Below are 17,520 nucleotides of genomic sequence, written 5' to 3' on the forward strand. Positions count from 1 at the left end.
CTGGTGGCTCCTGCTTTTACGTTACCAGATTGTTATTGCATCCCAGGCACCTTCAGAGTCGCTCTGTAGTCTCATTTATCAACAGAAAAGGAGAGCCATACAGATGGCTCAGCCGTTAAAAGCTCATAATACTTTTGCTGAGGACCCAAGTTCAGTTCCCAGCACCCATGTGGCGGCTCCCAACACCTGCAACTCTAACTCCAGGGGATCCGGCATCCTCTTCTGGCCTCCATGGGCACCTGATTCTCGTGCACATACCCCAACACCTGTACATAATTTAAAAATACTTTTTTTTTTTTTTTTTGGTTTTTCGAGACAGGGTTTCTCTGTGTAGCTTTACGCCTCTCCTAGAACTCACTCGGTAGCCCAGACTGGCCTCGAACTCACAGAGATCCGCCTGGCTCTGCCTCCCGAGTGCTGGGATTAAAGGCGTGCGCCACCACCGCCCGGCCAAAATATTTTTTTTTTAAAGAGGGAAAGAAGAAAAGAAATTTCTTAGCAGCTCTTTAAGATGAACTTGAAAGCCGCCCAAGTGGTATAGACGGCATCTGCTAAGTCACTTGGCTACCACTCTTTGAGCCCACTCCCACACCTGGATCCGTCTTGTTCTTCACCTGAGCGTCCTTCTTTCTGTTCCTAATGACCTTCAGTTCTGCTTCATACGGGTTCATCTGGAAAAATTTTCCACTGTGTGTCTAAGGATCCAGTTTTGTCTGAGAGGAGATCACTGACACAGAGCGTTGGCTGCCGCTGGTGGCCGTGCTGGATCCAGAGCCTCAGGCCATCAGGCTTGACAGCAGGTGCCGTTACCTGCCGAGCCACGTCACTGGCCGTCCGTCTGGTTTACGGGTAAATACCCAAACGTGGAATTGCTGATTTGTGTTTTACTTCACTATTCTTCTATTTTACATTTTATTTAGACAAGATCTCATAGAGCCAAGGCTGGCCTTGAACTCACTGTGTAGCTGAGGAAGGGCTTGAGTTTCTGATCCTTCTGCCTCCATCTTCCAATGTTATGGTTACAGGTGCACACCACCACTCCTGGCTTTATTTTTAATTTTTAAATAATCACTATCACCATTTCCCACACTAGCAGTATTTTTTACTTATTAGTTTTTTTTTTTTTTTACTTACTTAGTTTTAAGAGATTTTATTTTGTTTTTTAATTATGGGTATATCTTAATCAATGGTCTATTGCTACGAAAAGACACTGTGACCACGGAAACTCTTATAAAAGAAACCATTTAACTGGGGCTCACTTATAGTTTTAGAGGTTTAGTCCATTATTGTCATGGCAGGAAGCATGGTGGATGCAGACAGGCATGGTGCCCCGGATGTAGCTGAGAGGGGGGGGGACGGGACGGGGGGGGGACGGGGGGGGACACGGGGGACGGGGGGGACACAGAGAGAGAGAGAGACAGAGAGAGACAGAGAGAGACAGAGAGAGAGAGACAGAGAGACAGAGAGACAGACTAGGCCTGAGTTGGGCTCTTGAAACCTCCAAGGCCACCCCTAGTGACTCACTTCCCTCAACAAGGCCACACCTCCTAATCCTTACAAATAGTGCCACTCCCTAAGCATTTAAATATACGAAGTCATTCTTATTTAAACCACCACAGTGTTTAAGTACATCTCTCTCTCTCTCTCTCTCTCTCTCTCTCTCTCTCTCTCTCTCTCTCTCTCTCTCTCTGTGTGTGTGTGTGTGTGTGTGTGTGTGTGTGTGTGTGCTGGTGCCGATAAAGGTCAGAAGAGTCAGACCCCTCTGGAGCTGGAGTTCTAGGTGTTTGTGAGCCTCCCAACAGGGATGCTGGGAAAGCAGACGCAGGTCCTCTGTAAGAGCAGAGCTCTCTCTCCAGCCCTCTGTTGTGTTTCTGAGACAGGGTCTCATTACGGAGCCTAGGCTGCTTCTGAGCTGATCCGTGGCAGTCCTCCTGCCTTCGTTTCCACAGTGCTGGGATTACAGATGTGGACCACAAGGCTGGGCAGCTGTGCTAACATCACATTCTCTCCAGAAGTGAGCAGGTGTTGCAAGCTATTTTCTGTTTGTTTTTTAAAAAAAGAACCATCCAGTGGACTTCAATTTACACGTTTCTGGGGCTAGGACCTGGTCAAGTCTTTTAACCCATTTTTTTAAAAAAATGTATTTTCACATTATTGATTTGTGGCAGTTTACTCTCCTGACTAGGGTCTGTTTGTAAGGAAATGCGTTTTCTATTGGTGTAGATGAACATAACATGAAGTTAGCCGTTTAGAATATATAAACTGCATTGGGAGATGACTCAGTGGGAAACGCGCTTGCTATGCAGAGAACCTGAGTTAGGATCCCAGGCACCCACATTAAAGCCCGGTGTGGCTGTGAGTGTGCCTGTAATGCAGCACTGGTGGGGTGGAGGCCAGTGGATTCTGGGAGCTCACTGGCACACACATACACACACACACACACACACACACACACACACACACACACACACACACACTGTGCATGCAGTGGACGGTGCTGTCACAGAGCTGTGCAACTTCCATCACAACTTTTTTGTTGTTGTGGGGAGTGCTAGGGACCGAACACAGGGCCTTGTGCACACTGAGTGCATGTTCTACCACTGAGACCCTTGCTCAGCCTCCCTATTTGTGTCTTAATGTATGAGAATTCCAATCGCTTAGGCAGGACTCCAGAAAGCAACACATGAGCTCCCTGGGCCTGGAGTCTCCAATTTCTGGGTGTGTGTCTGGTCAAGGAAGCTGCCAATGTCCTAGTCTCCCAAATGGCTCTGTTAGTGTCTCCACTAGGTCTCAGTCACAGGACCCTTCCCTGAGGAGGTTGCTGGGTGATTGGCTTCTCTGCAGGGCACATTTCCTGGGCTAATTGCACCTGCAAGGCTTCAGTGATGTCCTCTGTGCCTGCCATGAGCAAATGTTATTATCGGTCCTCTGCCCCGTGGCTTCCAGACACTGGCAATTGAATTACCGTGGTCCACCCCTCAGCTGTCCCCTGAGTGGGCTGAGGTCCTTCCTAGTGCCCCTGCAGAGAGGTGAGGATGGAGCTCTTGGGGATGGCCTGGATGGAGGAGGATAAACTCTGGAGCAGGCTGGAGGGACTCAGCTGTGGAGTCACAGGGACAGCCTGGGTGCCTTCTGCCTGCCTCCCCAAGGTCCTCCTCTTCTGTGGCCTTATCTCCTTGTAGCCCAGCCTTGCCTGGGGCACTTCCCTGATTACAGCCTGTTGGTGGCTCCTTGCTGCCCACATGACGAAGCCCAGGCACTAGCCTTTCAGTCTCTGCCCAGGCCTCCTGCGTAGGCAGGCAGTAGCTGGGGTCCTGGCATGGTTGGGGTCCCTCCCTGAGTTGCCTTCATCCAGGGATGAGTCAGTGGTAAAGATGGACTGGTGAGATGCATGCCACTTCCAAGTGACAGATGAAAGCCTCCCACACACGGTCCCCCTCAGTTTCCTTGGCGCTGGGTCCTTAAAGGCCACAGGCTAAAAATGAGAGCACCAGAGGAGAAATGGATCTGGTTCCTGCGCAAGTGTTTGAGCGCAGCCTGGACTGTGGGAGAGTATGGAGTCACTTGCGCTTGGCTGCAGGGGTTTGGAGACTCTGTTACAGTCACTAGGGTACCCCAACTTACGGGAATCTTAGGTACCACAAAATGACTAGAGAAATGAGCCTCAGTTTTCTCAAAGTGAAGTGAGATGGTAGCCCTTGTAGAATTACAGGAAAGATGGAACAAGGAGGGGGCACCGGGCACCTGGCACTTAGCCAGCTGTTCTGCAGCTGGAAGCAAAGCAGCTGTGATGACCTGGACAAGACCCTGGGAAGATGGGGTTATTACCATTTCCTCATGGAGGGTCCTGAGACTCCAGTTGTCACTGGATGAGGTAAAAATAACGGACTGGGATGGGGCTTCTCGGTGGTGTAGCTGTGACTCACCCACAATCCTGTAAGTAACTCAGTAAACACATCAGTTCACCAAGCTGGACTTGAGCAGAATTCTTTCTTTGGGCCATTGGTGCCCTTTCTAAGTCAGGTGAACAGATAGATGCCTTTCTAAATCTATCTAGGAAAATTCACAGGACAGCAGCCCTCTGCACTACAGCTACTTGATGTCAGCTCTAGGCTTTTGTGATATCCATCCTTCCACATCCCCCCTTCTCCCCCGTTCCTTCCCCTCTGCTCCCAGCCTCCTTTCCTTCTGTTTTGAGACAGGGTCTTGCTATGTAGCCTCAAACTTGCCATCCACCTGCCCCAGTCTTCTGAGTGCTGGGGACTACTGGCAAATGCCTCCAGACCTGGGATGTGCCTGGATTTTTGTGTGTGTATGTCTGCCCTTTCCATTCGGGGCCCACCCTAGGCTCATCTGAAGCTGAGGTCTTTGCTGAATCTCTAGCCCTTGGGATCCTGCTCCTAGGATCTGTGGCCCAAGACCACATTCTGCACGGACTTCCATTGCTGTCTTTCTCAGCATTCTGTCTGTCTGTCCTTCTGCCTCTTCTATACCAGATACCACCAGCAGTCAGCATAGAGCCTTATTCAAAATGAGATCTACGAATTGTTCTTTTATCTGTAGATGAGACATGTCATGCTTGCTTTAGGCTGGGTCTTGCAGCCTGGGATGGACCAAGGCTCTGAAGGTGGGAAAGACCCTGAGACTCACAGGGGACCCTGGCCCCACTTTAGGGTAGAAGACCCATACTTTTATCACTGCCTACGACAGTCCTCTGCGCTTTCTCTCTCTCTCTCTCTCTCTCTCTCTCTCTCTCTCTCTCTCTCTCTCTCTCTCTCTCTCTCTCTCTGAGGCCCAAGGACGGTAGCTGCTAAGGCAAATTGCCACTGAGTGAGACTCAGGTGAGGTCTGGAGTCTGGATACCTTAGCTGCACCCAGAGTCATTCTCAGCTGTTGGCTAAGGATTCTCTGGTCTTATTTCCCTGCTCCAGAACCCACCAGCTGTTTGCCAGATGCAGCTGGGGACAGCTGGGTGTAATGACAGGAAGCCCCTAGACAGCTTGGGGTTCTTAGGCCAGAACCCAGATGTAAGCCAGCCCTCCTGTGGCCCCTTCCTGCTCTACCCTCCTGCCCGCTGCCATAGCCTTCTCTAGAGAGTCTTCCCTGTGCATGGACTAAGAGTGTGACCTTTCCCCCTTTCAGCCTCTGTGAAGGATGGATGCAGATGAGGGACTGGAAGACTCATAGGGAAACAGCCCTACCTATACCCAGGAGGCCTAGGTGGACTGGTGGGGGTACGTAGGAACTCAGGCAAGGTGATGAAGGGACACATTGCCTGAGGTACCTGGTCAGCTGAGGTTTGGAGTTTGCTAAAACACAGAAGGAGAGTCGAACCAAGTTGGGCCAGGTCTGAGACAGCCAGAGAAAAGGATCCAGCTGGCCCCTTGAGGCCATTGCTCTAGCTCCAGTTTGGAAAGAAGAGTCCAGCTAGACTGTAAGGTGACCCCCCCCACACACTTCTGCTTCCTTCACCAATTTTCTGCCTCACAGGAGGGCCGGAGAGCAGGACAGAATGGGGTCTGTGTATGGATCAATGGTTCAGAGGGAGCCGCCGTTTCTCCAGGATGCACAGAATCAGGTCAACCGCTCTCAAACTGGCTGAGGATCCTCTGCAGTGTGGACACGCAGGGATACACACCTCCAGCTCACCTTGGTTCCTGGAAGCTACCCCAGGGGAACTTAAAGGTGGTTTGGAGAATAACCTTAGCCCTGTGGCTTCCTGTCCTCAATTCCTCCTGACCCACGGGACAGCTGCAGCCTGCAGGTAACCTGTGCCCACAGACCACACGCTGAGGCACCTTTCCAACCTGTATGTACATGCAGACACTGTAACGCTGCCATGGTGGTGACACACAGATGGCTTTCTGAATGATCGAAGGGGACATGCTTTCAGTCTTGACATTTCTCCAGTCCCACTGGCTCCAAGCACCCCGGCTCCCCACTGGCCATGTGTTTATGATCATAGCCCCCTGTCCCGCTCAGCTCCAGGTGCTACCTTCCAGCCAACACAGCAGCAGCGTCTCCCTGTGGTGCTCATGGTTACAGGCCCCCGGGAGCAGACCCAGCTGCAGTCATAATTCAGAGAACTCTCAGGTCGCTGGAAACTCAGCTGGCTTCTGTTTCCCACCATGACAGAAAAGGCTGCACTGAACCTCTGCTGAGCCTAGAACTTGCCTTTCCAGGGTCATCTCTTCCCCTGGGATGACTCCTAGGGTAGATTCTCAGAGACGCGGCTCAAACGCCTGAACCCTGTGGACTGCATAGAAGAGGTGGTGACAGCCTAGGAAACTACCTGCTCTCTCCTTCCTATAGGTAAGGAGACTGATGTCACAGAGAGGAGGTGATCCATGGGAATGGAGCCCAGCAGGTCAGCAACCTCTGTGGCCTCTCACATACCCATGATGCACACATATACACCCAGGCACACACACACATAAACATATACTAAAATAAATAAATATTTTTAAAAAATTGTGTGCCAGATGTGATAGCACATGCCTATAATCCTATCATTTGGGAGGTAGAGGCAAGAAGACCGGAAGTTCAAGGCTAGCTTTGGCTACATTGGAAGTTTAAGACTAGCCTGGGCTACATGAAACCATGTCTCAAAAATCAAATCAAAACAAAACAAATATATTGTGGTATAGAACACCTGCCATATAAACTACACATTGCAAGCTGCGGCTGTGACTCAATGGTAGAGCCTTTGTCTCAAATGCATGAGGCCCTGGCTGGGTTCAGTCCCCAGTCCCGCCAAACAACAAAAACAAACGAAGACAAAAAAACGAAACACTGCCGGGCGGTGGTGGCGCACACCTTTAATCCCAGCACTCAGGAGGCAGAGGCAGGCGGATCTCTGTGAGTTCGAGGCCAGCCTGGGCTACCAAGTGAGTTCCAGGAAAGGCGCAAAGCTACACAGAGGAAACCCTGTCTCGAAAAACAAAACAAAAAAACAACCAAAAATAGAACAAAAAAAACCCACTGCAAACTTCAGTGACTTTCAAAATATCCAGAGTAACATTATCAGCAATTTGATAGTCAAATATTTTCATCATCTCCCCTAAGAGCACTGGATGCCCCACTCCACTGTGACCTCACCTTCAGTTGACCAACTGTATGTGTGAAGATCCTGGATAGAGCCAGGCTCCAGGTGGGCACGAATCTGGGGACAGGCCTTCAACCCATCACAAACAGCAAATTTGTTAAAGAAGTCTAAACGGGGGCCACGTAGCACAATAGTAGGATGTTTACCCGGAGTGCACGAGGCCTGAGTACAATCCTTGGTGCCACAAAAACCCAAACCATAACAAAACAACCAAAGACTGTGTCGTGGGGTTTTGTTTGTTTGTTTTTGTCTATGACATTAGCTAGGGTCATCTAGGAAAGAGGGAACCTTGGTAAGAAAATGCCCCCATGGCCAGGTGGTGGTGGTGCACGCCTTTAATCCCAGCACTCGGGAGGCAGAGCCAGGTGGATCTCTGTGAGTTCGAGGCCAGCCGGGGCTACAGAGTGAGTTCCAGGAAAGGCGCAAAGCTACACAGAGAAACCCTGTCTCGAAAAACCAAAAAAAAAAAAAAAAAAAAAAAAAAAAAAAAAGGTAACAAAATGCCCCCATGATATTGGCCTGTAGGCAAGTCTATGGGGGCATTTTCTTGATTAATGGTTGAGGAGGGAGGGCCTGGCCCACTTTGGGCAGTACCACCCCTGGGCAAGTGGTCCTGGATTGCATGAAAAAACAGGTTGAGCAAGCCATGGAGACAAGTCAGTAAGCAGTGTTCCTCCACAGCCTCTGCTTCTGCTCCTGCCTTGAGTTCCTGCCCTGTCTTCCCTTCATGATGGACTGTAAACTGTAAGCTGAAATAAACCCTTTCCTCTCCAGGTTGCTTTTAGTCATGGGCTTTATCAAAGCCATAGGAAGCAAAATAGGACAGAAATTGGTATGGGAATGTAGGCTATTGCTGTGGCAGACCTGACCATATTATTTTGGAGAAGGCTGTGGAAATGTTTAGAATTTTAGTCTGGGAATCCATTAATGCTCCAAACTTAATGGGATGTTTCGTAGGAACTTGGGAATTAAGGATGCTGAGAGCAGTGCAGACATTGGAGGCCTGGCCTGGGAAGTTTCAGAGTCTCTCAGATTCTATTGGGGGCCATTCATGTGATATTCTGTATTAAGACATGTATGTGGTTTCTGGGCTGGGAATGGTGGTGCATGTCCTTAATTCCAGCACTTGAAGGGCAGAGGTAGGCAGATCTCTGTGAGTTTGAGGCCAGCCTGGTCTAGCAAGTTCTAGATCAGCCAAGGCTATGAAGGAGAGACTCTGTCTCAAAAAAAAAAACAAACAAAAAAAAAAACCTAAAGCAAACCATGACCAAAAACCAAAACCAAAACCAAAACAAAAAAAACAAACAAATCCCCAGAAGTCTGCAGTTCTCATCAGCTGGGGCTGAAGCATCACCTGTGATTAACAAGAGACCAGCACTGCTGAAATGAAACCTCCGCTTTGCTGCGACCATCAGTGCCGGTTAGCCAGGGCCGAGGAGTCGACCGTCATTCATAGAGAGCAGCATCACTGAGCTGACCATCTGGAAGTACTTCCTCAGAGCCAGTGACTAGAAGCTGTGGTCCAGAGGGAGCTAAGGCTACAGCTCAAGCTGGCAGCCAAACTTGGTCATGTGTAAGAGTCTCCTAGGTGGTACTGGTTTGGGCAGCACAAGAGCTGCAGGATTGAAGGGGTTGTGGAGAGCAGCCGAGGCTCAGCACTGTGAGGGCCAAGAAAGGCCAGTGGTGAAGTGCAGCGTCAGTTATAGTAGAAGGGAGGACTGGAAGGGTCATGGAGAGAGACTGAGGCTTGGCAACACGTGGCAGGGTCAGAGTCCCTGGAAACAGCCCAGGGGGGCATTGGTGAGGGTGCAGCCTCAGTTGTAGTGGAGACCAAAGACTGTTGGAGATGCAAGGACTGTGGGCCGACCACCAAGCAGCAGGCGTGGCGTGGAGCGGCCTGAGCACAAGGTAAACTGTGTGTGGTGTGGTGGCAGAGCCAGAGAAGGGTGACTGTTCGAGCCCCTTAGGGCCCAGGAGAGCATGAGGAAGTGAGGTCCAGCCATTGCACACTGAGTTATTCACACCGATAGACTTGGTTTACTTTGCTTTGCTTGTGACTGCGTCCCCGTCTCCCCTCTTGGAATAAGCAGTGTGCAACTTGTTTTTAATTTTATACAAGCCCACAGTTGCGAGACTTAGGATTTTTCAAGATGCTGGATAATTTAAAGAGACTGAATTTTTTAAATTTTTTTATTCATCTATTTATTTTACACTCCAGCCTTAGCCTCCCCTCCATCCTCTCTTCCCAGTCCCTCTCCCCCATTCCCCACTTCTACCCCCCATCCTCTTCTCTTCCGAAAGAGACTGAATTTTTTTTAAAGTGTCTGAATGTTTTAAACACTGTGGGATTTTTAAAGTTGGACTATGTTTCATATTATGATATTTACTTGAGATCTTGGGGATGAACAAAAAAAATATTTTGGTTTAATAATGATATATTTGTATGTCAGGTTGCAAGGGGTTAATTGTGATGGAAGTGGGAAGCTCAGTTAGAAAATGCCTCCATCAGATTCTGTAGGCAAGTCTGTAGGGCATCCCTTGATTAATGGTTGATATGGGTGAGCCCAGCTCAGGGTGGGTGGTGCCACCTCTGGGCAGGTAGTCTTGTGTTGTGTAAGAAAGTAAGATGAGCAAGCCATGGAGTGAGCAGCATTTCTCCATGGCCTCTGTTTCAGTTCCTGCCTTGAGTTCCTGTCCTGACTTCCCTTCATGATGGGCTATAAGCTGTAAGCTGAAACAAACCCTTTCCTCCCCAAGTTGCCTTTGGTCATGACTTTTATCACAACAGTAGTGGACAGGCTAGGGCAGAGCCCTAAACGGTCAGGCAGCAGGCTTCCTGGTGCCAGGCAGCACATGCCAGCATAGCTGCTTTAGTGGTTGCATGTTCAAATTCTTCCCCAACGGATGGCATGTTTAAAGGGAAATTCTGTAGTTAGAACCTTATTGTTACAGTTCATACTGTCTACGGAAACTCACTTAGCCCCCTAAGAAAGCACTGAGGGTGTAAACTTACCCTGACCATTGCATGTGTGCGTGGGACCTGGGGAGTAGTTACACGTGAGGCCAGATGGTGCTGATGTAGCCACAGTGGACACAGGTACAGCGGATCCTCCATCGTGGGACTTGTTACCTTTCTGATTGCTATGGCCAAGCAGCTTATGGGAGAAAGGGTTTGCTCTGTGTTACAATTAGAGGGACACAGTCCATCATGGCAGGGAAAATAAGGCAGCTGGCCATGTTGCTTCAGCAGGCAGGAAGCAGAGGGATGAATGTGGGTGCTCAGCTCACTCTCCTCTTTTTATTCAATCCAGGTCCCACAGCCCGTGGGCTAACATCCATATTTAGAGAAGATCTTCTCAGCTCTATTAAGCAAATCTAGAAACCCCTTCCAAGATGTGCCCATTTTCTAGCTGATTTTGGTTTCTGTCAAGTTGGCAGTATCAACCATCATGCATCCGTGTGTGTGTGTGTTTGTTGTTGTTTTTTGAGACAAGGTTTCTCTGTATAGCCCTGGCTGTCCTGGAAGACATGTAGACCAGGCTGGTCTCGAAATCACAGAGATCCTCCTGTCTCTGCCTTCTAAGTGCTGAGATTAAAGGCGTGTGCCACCACTACCCGGCTTCCATCACGCATTCTTTTGATTGGTTGGTATCCCTGCCATTCTGGTCATTATGTATTTTGAAAATCTCACAATTACCTTTCTAGGATTGCCAGAACAAAACACCATGGACTAAGTGGTTCACACTTGGGACATTTCTTTCTCACAATTCTGGAATTGGGAAGAGTGAGACTGTGTGTGTGTGTTGGGGTGGTGCGGGTTGGCTTCATCTGTAGCCCCTTCTCTGTATCCATAGTTTCCCAAGGTCCATCCTATGCCTGTGTCTGTGTTCTTGTCTCTGCTCAGCAGGTTTCAGGGGCACCCAAATGATCTCACTGGAACTCAACTCAGTCACTGTTTAACTTTTAATTGTGTGTGTGTGTGTGAGAGACTGTATGCATGCATGCATGCCGTGTGTATGGATGTCAGATCCCCTGGAGCTGGAGTTACAGGCAGTTATGAGCTACCCAGCAGGGGTGCTGGAGAGTGAACTGCAGTCCCCTGCAAGAGCAGCAAGCATTCCTAACTGCTGAGCCATTGCTCAGGCTGAGGGGTTCTCAACCTGTGGGTCATGACCCCTTTGGCAAAACTCTATGGCCAAAAATATTTACATTATGATTCATAAAAGTAGCGAAATTACAGTTACGAAGTAGCAGTGAAATAATTCTACAGTTGTGGGGGTGGGGAGAGTCACCGCAACATAAAGGGTCACAGCATTAGGAAGGTTGAGAACCACTGGTCTAGCTCCTCAACCATCATTTACAAAACTTCACTCGTACACACCCCGGCCACCAGTAAGCTGATGAAAGGATACTCTGGTTGCCTTGTAATCAGAGGGAGAAGCACCGAATTCTACCCTTTCAGGTCGCGTGAGTGAGACGGAGGGAGAAAAGCATGAGCTGGCTGGGGCTGGCTGGGGCTGCAGGGCTGTGGAGCCTATCCGTTGCCGCTGGGTGCTCCATTGGTGCTCTCACCCTCGGAGCTGAGTGACAGCCCCTGTCACGTTAAAGATGTCTGACTCTGTGACCCACCATCTCACTGCTGGGTGTTCCCTTCAAGAAACCTTCCCATAGAGGTCTCTCAGGAGAACCTGCTGACGCTGTTCCTTGCAGTGTTACTGGGGGTGGAAAAGGGCTGATGTTCAACAAGGGGTCTGACCTCAGTGGGGTGGATAGGTAATGAGCTGTACAAGTGGCAGAAGCCATGAGCACAATGACAGATGGGGACCTTAAAACTACAGTGCTGATAGATATGGTCCTACGATACATCCACTTGAGTAAACATGGGCGCATATCTGCTATATCTAAGGATGCATGTATCTTCAACGGGGGTTGGGGGGGCAGAGGAAAAGCTAAATCACACTAGTGGCACACTGTAAGGTCTGCAGGGTGGGTGGGTAGCAAACAGAGAGGCATCTGTCTTGCTCTAGCACAAGGAAGGCCACAGCCATGTCCAGGGCCCCAAGGCCTACTGGAGCAGTGAGGTGGGCAGCGGTTCAGCAGTCAGGATTCCAGTGGAACAGAGCATGTGCAGGCCCTGACTGTGCACTCCTGAGGCAGGGCTGGGCCTGGGAGGGCTTGGAAGATTCAGCTTTCTGCGTGCCTGTCTGCTGAGGTCTGGCTCCAGGCTGGGCCAGCCAGAGCTCTTGAGTCAGTCAGCTCTGAAGTTCTGTCCCCAGCGAAGGGCAGGGGCCTTGGCCCCTGGAAGCAGGTCAAGGTTTGTGGATGCTCAGAAATGTGTAGATGGGAGTGACTTCCTGGTCCATGGCCTCTGGCTGGCCAGCTCTGGCAGCAGTCCTGACATCTCCTCCTCCTTACATAGCCCTGTCGGAGGCCAATGGCTGACCAGACTCTGCAGAAGGCTGAGCTGGGGCAGGGAGGCAAGGGGACTGCTCCAAGTGCCTTGGCAGCTTCCACATGCTCTGCCTTCTAATTAGAGTGACATTGTGCAGTGCTGGCCAGGAGATTGGGTGTTGACCCAGGGTGTGCTGGCCTCCTGGGGGCTTCTAAACCAACCATGGCAGCTCCAGAGCCGTGCGAGGGCCTTTGGGCTCTGGGAGCCCCTTCTACATGGTGTGGCCTTGGGCAAACTGCTGTCTTTCTCTTCACCAAAGCAGTGAGGTCGGGGTGGGCCTTGCTGGGGCACGGGTGTGGCCTTTGTAAATTTCAAAGCGCACTGGCGTGGGAGGTGGCAAGGACAGCCTGCGGAAACGAGGTAATTGAAGTCACTTCATGCTAATGGAAAACAGAAGGTTCCACTTGGCCCTTTGCTTGGGACACAATGACTCAGGAAATCTGGGCTTCGAAATCATTTCACGGTGGCACATGCCTGTAATCCCAGCTCTGGGGAAGCAGAGGCAGGAGGACCACACGTTTACATAGCCGACCCATTCTCAGCACCACAGAAGTCAAAATGCAGACATTTGGGGCCAGCCCATTGTATCTCTCTCTGTTCAGGGCCTCCCTTAGTCCCCTAGAGTTGCAGCATGGCCTTTGAACTCAACTCCCTTGTTCAGCATGCAAGGCCTTCCAAGATCTGTCCTGAAACACTTGGCTCATCTTCTCATACGCTACTGGAATCTACTTACCAAATTCTCTCCCCTTTCCCCACACTTCAGCCTTCCGCTGTCCTCATGGGACTTCATAAACTCACCACTGTTCCAGGTTACCCCATACCTAGGGGACAGGTATTTCTCTCAAGCTGACTCAGAAGAGTACCTCCCTCTTGTATCTAGAGATAAACAATCCCAGCCACATTGCTGTCATGTTTCCTGCTGTGTCCTTATGGAAGTCCCCAGAAATGCCCTAGGGGTTGCTGGTTGGGCAACCCAGGATTCCAGGTCATACCATCTTTACTGCTGGTGACAGCAAGGATGTGCATGGTCTTAATAGGGGCCACTGAGCTCAGGATAAAGGCTTGGAGATCTGTAGTTAGAGCCAGCTGGTGAGGGGACAGCAGCAAAGTTCCACTAAGACCTGCTGCTCTTCCTTGGGAACCGCTTCCAGAAATCTTCTTAGTTCTAGGGTCATTCTCTTAGCTGGACTAGGATGAGCCTGAGACTCCCCCTCACCCCCCACCCCCCTGCTGCCCCACACCACGCTGGCCAGTACACAGGCTGGGAGCCTGCAAAGACTCTGTGAGAGTCTTTGAATGACCTCGTGAGAAGGCTGTCACTGTCTAATAACCTTAGGAAGCAAGCAGCCATGAGTGGAGCAGCGGCGCCTCTCTACAGACAACAGGCACAGTAGGAGGGCAGCGTCCCTGGGACTGGGATGCCTTCTCACGGCAAGGGCCAGCACTCAGTGCCCTTGCTTGGACACACTCAAAGACACAGGCCAAGGCCCCTTGCCCAGGGTCACAAGGCTGGTCAGTAATAGCCCTGGCCGGAATTCAAGATCTCAGGGCCCTAGGCAGATTCGGGAGGCTGGGGTTTTCCACTCCGTGGCCCCTCTCAGAAAATATGCTTGGTGGGAACCCTGGTTATCTGTAGCCCTCCCAGGTAGCACAGGAGAAAGCTGAGTCCCTCCCAGGCATGCTTCCCACTAGTATCTGGTGGAACACTGGTTCTTGGGTCAGCCCCCATCCAGCTCTCCTTGTTCTGGGGCTCCATCCATGACACCATCACTCAATGAGCACCCAGGAGACAGCCACTTCCATCCTTCCGGAATGGGAGCCCACTGCCATCCTTTATGTTTCCAGATAGAGAAGGGGGAGGCTGAAAGGCGGTGATGTCTTCCAGTACTGGCTCTTGGTGGGACCCAGGGAGGTAACCAGAGTTCATGTGTGCTCCATTGCTGTGGGCAGCCCTTTGGTCAGACCTTGTTTCCAGTTCTGACCAGAAGCCAGCAGCACTCCCCCCCACACCAGTGACAAGGTCCTCATGTTCTCAGGCTGCCTCCAGAGGGTCACAGAGTGGCCTTGTCCAGCCTCAAAAACAGCTGAAGAAAACCATCCTACTGCCCTACCCTCAGGCATCCCTGACCCAACTTCCTCACTTCCCAGACCTCAAACCATTCTGGTTCCCCAGGGGGGACTAGTCGCTGTTGGTCACAGTATGTTGTACCTCTTGCAGCCAAATGATAGGGCATTCATGAACATCTGAGACAAGGTGTGGACAGTGACTTGTTTTGGCCATTGGTATTTGTGCAGAAGTATTACCAGCCTTTTAGGATCCTTTAGAAGGTGGCTACCATATGTGCTTTGCCAAACTTTTCCCCCTTTTCCAAACTTTTCTTTTTCTTTCTTTCTTCTTTCTTTCTTTCTTTCTTTCTTTCTTTCTTTCTTTCTTTCTTTCTTTCTTTCTTCTCTCTCTCTCTCTCTCTCTCTCTCTCTCTTTCTTTCTTTCCTTCCCCTCTCTCTTTCTTTCCTTTTTTTCCTTAAAACATGGTCTTTCTATGTATGCACCCCAGGTTGGTTTTGAACTCATGATGATCTTCTTACTTTAGCTTGAGTAGTTTAGTTCCCTCCCTGGCTCCTTCTGCTGTGGAGTAGGATGTTCTAAATAAAAGTATCGTTGTCACCTTGGATCCCAAAATAAAGATGACATGTATCAAGGTTGTAGCCAAACCTCCACCATGGGAACATGAAGCAGGAGAGAGAAGACAGTGATATTTGGGGATCTTTTGTTATTGAAGCAAAACTTAGTTTATTCTGACTGACGCATCCTCACTTGCTGGTGTCTCTTCTGAAAAAGAGGGGGAGGGGAATATGAGGAAAGCGGGGTAGGAAGTCTTGCCCTTGTGTTCTGGAACTTTCTATTCAGTCAGCATCCCTTAGAGCAGGAACTTGCCCCTCACTCACAAGAGCATCTGCCAGAGAGACCCACAGCCAAACATTGGGCAGAGATCAGGAATCCTATAGAAGGGGTGGGGGGAAGGATTGTAGGAGCCAGTGGGGTTGGGGTACCACAGGACACCCCACAGAACCCACTAACCTGGGCTCGTGGGGGCTCACGGAGACTGAACCGGCAACCAGAAAGCCTGCATGGGACTGGCCTAGGCCCTCTGCACACATGTTCAGTTGTGTGACTTGGTCTTCCTGTGGGACTCCTGGCAGAAGGAGCAGGGGCTGCTCCGACTCTGCTGTCTGCTTCTGGGACCCATTCCTCCCGCTGGATTGCCTCGCTCAGCCTTAATGGAAGGGGAGGTGCCACGTCTCGCTGCAGCTTAAGGAGGTGCCATGGCTGGCTGATAGCCATGGGACACCCACCCTTATCTGAAGAGAAACGGAGGAGGGGGAGGGATGGGGGAGGAGAGGTGGAGAGGAGGAACTGGGAGGAGAGGAGGGAGAGGAAACTTTGGGATGTAAAAACAAAAAAATAAGCAAAAACAAAACACAAACAAACAAAAAGCAACTGCCAGCACCCCCTTCTCATTCCCTCTGTAGACGAAGAGGCATCTCTGCCTGGGGCGGGGCGGGGGCGGTGTACCTCCTCTCTGCCTGGGGCGGGGCGGTGGCGGTGTACCTCCTCTCTGCCTGGGGCGGGGCGTGGGCGGGGCGTGGGCGGGGCGTGGGCGGGGCGTGGGCGGTGTCCCTCCTCTCACCAGTAGTTCAGTTTTGCCTGTTCGCCCCAACTCTTCTCTCAGCTAAGTTCTTCAAACACTTTATTAGAACATTTTCAAGCACACGGAGGTTGAAAGAAGGTTGAGGGGAGCTTAGTGGTAGAGCCCTGGGCAGGCAAGTGGAAGACCCTGAATTCCATCCCAGCACCACCAAACAGCGTGTTCGGCAGCGAATGTGACTGGAGTTGGAGTTAATTACTAAACTATTCCAAATCCACAATCCTGATAATGTCAAATGTGAGTGAGGACAGGGAGCCACAGGAACTTCTGGGCATGGCTGGCAGGGAGTGCAAACCAGTATGGTCACTTTGAACGCGGTTCAGCACATTCTAGAAAGCTAAATATGTCCTTGCACCTGTCCAGCCGTGGTATTGACCTGAAGGAGCGGAACGCTAGTGTCTGGGGACAAACCTGCCTGTGGACATTCAGAGCCGATTTCTTCGTGAATGACAGAACTTGGGTGCAAGCAGACATCCTTAGCGGTGAGTGAACGTGGTGCACACAGACAGTGGATAGCAGTCAGTACCATCATGGCTCACCTCCACCGTCAGCATGACTCAAGACGCGTCTAGATGTGCCTGTGAGGGTGTTTGCAGAGAGCCTTAGCTGAGGAGGGAAGACCCTCCCTGAAGATGGGCGGCTCCATCCTGCGGCCTTGGGTCCCATACTGAATAGAAAGGGAAGGACTGAGGAAGCATGTTGAGCTCCAGTATTCATTTCTCTCTGCTCCCTGACTGGGTGTCATGTGACTGGCTACCTCACCCTCTCTCTGTATGTCTGTGTGTCTGTCTGTGCACCTGTGTCTGTGTTGTTTGTATATATGTCTCTGTCTGTCTGTCTGTCTCTGAGTGTGTGTGTGTGTGTGTGTGTGTGTGTGTGTGTGTGTGTGTGTGTGGTGCTAGGGAGCAAGCCACAGTCCCAGGACATCTGGGCAAGCTCTCTACCCTGCGTCACACCCCCAGCTAGACATACAGGGAACTGAAGTGCATTTGACTGAAAGAAAGAACCCAGTCAGAAAGGTTACACACCCTGGGAGTCTAGCTCCGATATTTTGGAAAGAGCAGAACTATGGAGATGGTAGAAAGGTCAATGGCTTTTGGGCATTAGGCACAGGGAAGAGACAAAGGTATTTTAGGGCCATGAAATTACCTGCCGATGCTGTGACAGTGGGTGTGTGCCTTTGTGTATTTGTCAAAATCCAAAGCACCAAGAGTGATATGATGCACTCTGGACTTTACTTGATGGTGACATGAATG

The 17,520-nt window shown here is 50.5% G+C and overlaps 1 protein-coding gene across 10 annotated transcripts in view; it reads left to right on the top strand.

The window, feature by feature from the left end:
* Gpat2 (glycerol-3-phosphate acyltransferase 2, mitochondrial) overlaps nt 1-17,520 on the top strand; it is a 61,588-nt gene that overhangs the window by 4,877 nt on the left and 39,191 nt on the right. For 5 of the 10 annotated variants that reach the window (XM_052723511.1, XM_052723519.1, XM_052723522.1 and 2 more), the window contains exon 2: nt 5,491-6,312. The exons of 3 other annotated variants lie outside the window; for them this stretch is intronic. The gene's annotated coding sequence lies outside the window, so the exon portion shown is untranslated. Of the gene's footprint in view, nt 1-5,490; nt 6,313-16,627; nt 16,747-17,520 lie in introns of all 10 variants that reach the window. 2 more of the 10 variants (XM_052723513.1, XM_052723515.1) reach the window with 2 other exon arrangements.

The sequence above is a fragment of the Peromyscus californicus genome, unplaced genomic scaffold (assembly GCF_007827085.1).
Source record: "Peromyscus californicus insignis strain IS unplaced genomic scaffold, ASM782708v3 Scaffold_7__1_contigs__length_154581171, whole genome shotgun sequence".
Lineage (NCBI taxonomy): Eukaryota > Metazoa > Chordata > Mammalia > Rodentia > Cricetidae > Peromyscus > Peromyscus californicus.